Source organism: Triticum urartu, chromosome 5A, assembly GCF_056163025.1.
Source record: "Triticum urartu cultivar PI428250 chromosome 5A, HENAU_Tu73, whole genome shotgun sequence".
Classification (NCBI taxonomy): domain Eukaryota; kingdom Viridiplantae; phylum Streptophyta; class Magnoliopsida; order Poales; family Poaceae; genus Triticum; species Triticum urartu.
The window spans coordinates 214034844-214040975 of record NC_141877.1 but is presented as its reverse complement, the minus strand read 5'-3'; positions in this window follow the sequence as shown (position 1 = coordinate 214040975).

Here is a 6132-nt window from a genome sequence, read left to right as displayed (position 1 = left end):
GCAAAGGAGGACATCACTTTCTCAGATTTGTCCTTAGCATTGCCAAGGATCAAGACCTGGATGATCGATCGAGAGACATTTAGCACTCCGCTTCTAATGTTCTCCTGGATGTACTAGTTACCACGGTCATGCTTAAAAGCATCAAGATAGCCATCAAGTAAAGTTGGACTTCAGAATACAAAGGATCCATAAGGAACAACTTCTATAATAAGTCACTCGAAATCCTCATGGAGAAGATGGTCAACTTGCTCAATCAAGATACTGCAATGATAGATCTTCTGGCTAGGTGTGTTGTCTAGAACATCAACCTTGTCGGGACCCACATCATAGATCTTGGGAGAATTCCAACCATCATATCTGCCTGAGATTCAGATCTGGTTGGTAACAGAATAGTTCAGAAAACATGTCTGGAAAAGGAAAGGTAGCAACACAAACCGACGAGATGACGTCGCGAGATTCTCAGGAAATGAACAATGATAGAAAGCTCCAAAACATGAGCTGGTTCTACTACACACATGTGAACACGCTGTCGTAGACAGGCATGACCACATAGTAGTCTTGCAATAAAACACTGTCGAGTTCAGGTGGGGAACCATAATTAATGATATTGAAGTCTTTGCACGGAAGTCTAAAGGATTAATACTTTAGAACAGACTCATTTATCTTGAACAAATCAATCAGTGGCTTGGCATGCTAGGGATACATATAGAATGAAGGTTGCAAGTCTCCAAACCATAGAATACTTTGCACATATGCATGACTAACTTGGGATGGTTCCGGAGGAAGCAAAAACAAGCTTTCTCGAATTCATGGCGCCAACTTGCATCGAATGCACATGAATTAGAGGAAGTCACTTCGTACACCAAACATATACTTCATGCACGGGGCATGAAGATAATTCTTATAAAAGTTTCCAACGCTAGCTTAATGTCGCACAAAATCATGGAGAAGATAGGAATGTTGTCGATGGGGTCAACAACAATTCATCCTGGTTTCCATATAAATGGAATTCCACAACTATGTGAACAAGGTGATAGCATTGGTCAGACCAAAAGATTTAATGGTGCATGCTCGAGGATAAACCACGAGTAAGACAACATTATGAACATCGTTGGTACTGATTTGATTTGACGATAGCCCATGCTCAAATCAAAGATTGGATAAGACAATAGCGCCGACAACTATCACGAGGATCAATCAATGAGGATATCATCTTTCGTCAACACACGCACAAAAAGATAACCCTTAGTGATGAACTAAGTCGGACAAGCTTCCATCTTCCAACTCTCCAAGTTGGTGTTTAGCTCAACCAACTAGTTCAGGGTATCCAACACATAATCTTGGAGAAAGGGTGGTTTAGAGAGATAAACCAACTTGATCACGAGCTCAACATAACGGTCAGGGGTCAACCTGGTGATACTTCCGAGGAGATATTCGGTAAATCTCGGACCACCGATATATTACTAAGCTCGAGAACAATCTTGCTTTTCAGGGCAAGACAATATGATCAAAGGGGCAAGGGATTGATACAACCCTAACTCACTGATTGAAGAGTGTACCCGAAGTAAGGACTAGGTAGCACGATCAATCGTACTATGGTGATTCAATAACCAACACGCTAAGAATGAAATTTATCGTCCATTAACTACCAAGCAATAGGGTTGCTAGGAGTATTGATTTCACACATTATGGTTCACCTTTAGGTATTCTGGTTGCAATAACACGGGACCAAGAAATGAATGATGATGGAGAGAAGTATCACTACATCAAGAATTCATAGGAGGTGACGCAATTCCCACGACATTCTTGATATAAAGATTGTAATACTCTAGGGTAGAACAGAACAAAAGCTAGATTGGCATTTTGATCTGCGGAATACAACTACCTTGACCCAATCCTATATATGGATGAGGTGCTGGAGTTTGTTTCTCCTAGTCATTCCGGAATAGAATGGCTTGATGGACCGCAAGAATAATAGGCATCGATGAACACGAATGCACACATACTCTTGACTATCAACTAATAGAAGAAGGTCGGAATACGTCTAATGAGGGACAACTCAAGGGTCATATAACTTTCTGAGTTGTGGATGCATGGATTAGTATGTCGAACAAAGCTCAACATATTTCTTCAAGATAACCCATGCAGAAAGGTAGATCTGGCAGAGTCATAATATAGGATGAAGAACTTATCAAGAGCACTCTTATTGTGATCTTTTGGTTCAGGAGAACTTCTGCCAAGGATGGTTCATGGTGTTTGGAAGAACGATACACCACAGATCACGAAGACTATCACAAAGGTTGCTAATATCCCAAGGGACGAGCAAACACTATCAACAGGAGGTAAGTAGGGTGAATCTTGGGTCAAGAACCCAGGAATAGAATACCTACTAACTAATAACATCACGGGATGCTTTCGAGAATGATGGCCAGAATCATCACACTTGGGATACAAAGCATTGCTAGATTACTAAGTCGTTCCCTAAGACGCCTAGGGTCGTAATAATGGCTTCAATGTATACGCCGAGGCAACAGAGTACCTCAACTCGACGATTAGTGTGGTTAATCTGTCCCAAAGGAACATCAAGAATGGAAAGAATGGATTTGCAAATGCATCAGACTATTTAAAAACCTGGGATGACTCGGACAGCATAACGACTGTAAATGCTCAGAAAGATTCGAGACATCCTGCAAAATGGTGGCATAACCATTCAACATCACAATATCAAGGTTCCGAGACCAACTGTTAACACATAGAAGTACTAGTAACTGAACTGAGGCTTCAATCCATCAATCCTATGAGTCTACGGATTAGTAACATGTGATCCTGATAGAAAGACAAGAAGCCTAGTTCTTAATCCCTATGGAAAGGAAGAGGTTGACTCAGATAAGAAGGGCATAAGGTAAAGGAGGAAAAAGAGCCTAACGTTCCCTTCCACAATCAATTCCCTTATATAACTAAAGCATTTCTAGACTTAACTTTGACTAGTTTAGCTTCGTAATCTTACACGCAGTCAGGCTCTGATACGAAAGTTGTCGGGACCCCGATCCTAAGTCACACCGATCTAGCATGTAACACATCACATTACTTTGCGACCTCATGCACGGTATTCTCACGGGTGCCAGCTTACCTGGCCCGGGACCGTTTGCGCCTTTTGGCTCATGTATATGATAGTGTCGCTAGCATCCATATGACAGGGAACCCGGGCCGACATGACTAGTCATGAATCCAAAGTGGCACTAACTTACAGGGCATGCATACATGACCCAACAACGAACGTGTCGGTCATCAATGTATGAACCCAAGTTGTAGAAAGCTACAAGGACTTAAAGGAACAATATGTGACATTTCCCCGAAGGGACAGACACATGAATGAAGAAGGACACATGACGGCCAGCCTAAGTGTTTCGGAGCAGTAGAAAGCTACCATGGCCCAGTGGGAGCACTAGGAGACATTTCCCCATAAGAGAGGCTACCAAGAATAAACAACTAGGTTGTCGTATCCAACACATATCAAGCATTTCAATAACATACACACAATATGCATGATATCTGAAAATATAACATGGCATCACAACAAAACTCTACGACACAAAGTATTTATTCATTAGGCTCCCAGGAGCCAGATATTACAAACATGGGTCAGATGACCCAGCATTCATGTCATACAAGCAACAAGCACATGCGGAAGCTTAACTTGTCTGAGTACAGACAACTACAAGTGAAAAAGGCTGAGAAGCCTGACTATCGACAAGACCCTGCCGAGGGCACAAGATCGTAGCTGAGATAACAAGCTAGATGTCGAAGTCCACGCAGAACTACTAGTGAGACTGAAGTCTCTCTGCAAAAACATAAATTAAGCAAACATGAGTACAAATGTACCTAGCAAGACTTACATCAGAACTAGCTACATATGCATGAGTATCAACAAAGGGGGTGGTGGAGTTTAACTGCAGCAACCCATCTTTGACTCAGTGGCTATCCTGAACTACGTCTGCAAGTGACTCTTTTGGGGTGGCACACACGAGTCCACATATTCACCAAATCAATACACCACTATGGATCTGCTCCTGTCTTCCTATGAGAACGTCATCCATAGCACTCACGCTTATCTTGCGCATTTTAGAGTATCCACTTTCACTTGTCTATGAACTATATAAGCAACCAAGTATTCCTTTACCACGGATGCGTCTATTCGAATAGATGATGTTAACCCTGCAGGGGTGTACTTCTTCACACACGCTCTCACCACTTACTGCCGTTTACACGACAGGTACTCGGCAACCTTCAAGCGGAAGCCCAGCGAGGGTGTCGGCCACGACCTAACTAACCACACAAGTCCCTAGTCTATGTTTATCTCCTATTAGGGTTCCATCCGCAAGGAAATCCAGCCAGGGTGTCCTCAGCGGCCCCAAACGATGTGTACAAGGTTCCCGGGTCACCAAACGGGCGACTCGGTACACCGGGCCACGTGCCTACCGCATCAAAGCCCACCCCTCGGGTCAGTGATGCGCACGGCCTCCAACATACTAAAAACATGAGAAACTACTTGCAACTCCTGGACAGAGGAAAAGGCGGTTGATAAGTCAAGAGGGTCCATTGTTTTCGGGCCCAACGCATGGTCGTAGTTGATTTTAAATCACATACACAGATCTCAGTTCCTAAGGATGGTTCCAATGAAACAACCCACCATGTACTCCTACATGGCCTCTCATCGATACCTTTACTAAATCATGTTCACACACTTAGCTCACACACAGTAGGACATGTTCATCACCATTCCAATTCATCCTCGATGAATCGGACCTGACTCAACTCTAAGCAGTAGCAGGCATGAAAAACAAGCATGAATGAGTAGGCACATCAAGGCTCAAACAACTCCTACTCATGCTAGTGGGTTTCATCTATTTACTGTGGCAGTGACAGGTCATGCAGAGGAAAGGGGTCAACTACCGCAGCATGTAACAGTTGAATCACTGTTGTCCTAACGCGGTAAAAGAGAGCAAGAGTGAGAGAGTGGGATTGTATCGGAATGAACAAGGGGATTTTGCTTGCCTGGCACTTCTGAAGATAGTATAGCGCTTCATCGGTGTCATCGAACTCATTGTCGAAACTACGTCCACTGAGAGGGGACAAATACCGGCAAACAGAGAAAGAACACAATCAATGCAATGCCACAATATGATGCATGATTATGACATGGCAATATGCTGTGATTTGAGCTAATGCAGCTAGCAACGATTTAAATGGAGTTGGTTTGAACACTAGATTCAAATTCAAACTCCACATAAGGCATTTCAAATGCCATTAATTCAAATTGTCATATACATTAGCTTTAAGTTACTCAAACATGCATGAAAATGTTATAAACAGATTCTTTGGATTTTTTTCTGATAATTTTTCATATATAAATTATTTCATTTGGAGTTACGGTTTATTTTCTATGATTTTTGGAAGTTTAGGCAAATTTCAAAATATAAATAAATCATTTAGATTTATTTAAATTCTAGAAAACATTTATTGTGTCATCACTGCATCACAATGACGTCACCCAGTCAACAGGGCCGGTCCAGGGCAAACCTGACCAGTGGGTCCCACTAGTCAGTCACAAAGTGCTGGCTTGAGTCACAAATAGGTGGGACCGGTCAAAGGCGACATCAGCAAAGTCAATGCTGACGTGTGGGTCCACTGGAATCAAATTAAGTCTAACTAATTTCATTAGTAGGTTAATTAAACCAGTGGGGACCGGCTATCATTGGCTCAGGTGTTAACCTAATTGGTAATTAGTTCCTAATGTCCGGATTAGGCCGACGGTTACTCGCCGGCGTAAGCAGAGGCGGCGGCGTTGCTTGTCCGGATAACTCCGGCGATGGAGGCAAGCGGGGTTGGTCTCGTTGGAACGGCCACGATGCGGCACGTCCAACAGTGACCATGGCCGGAGTTGGGGTGGCCGGAAACGGCGGCGGCGACCTCAACAGCGGCGGCCGGAACTCGGACAAGGGTGTTTTTGCTGCTGCTGCAGCACGCTAGCAGGCGAACGGATGCAGTAGCGAGGCGCTACGAGGTGCGGTGAGTGCTTTGGGCACCGGTGTGTGACCAAATGGTCATTGGAGCTACGCCGACGGCGAGCTC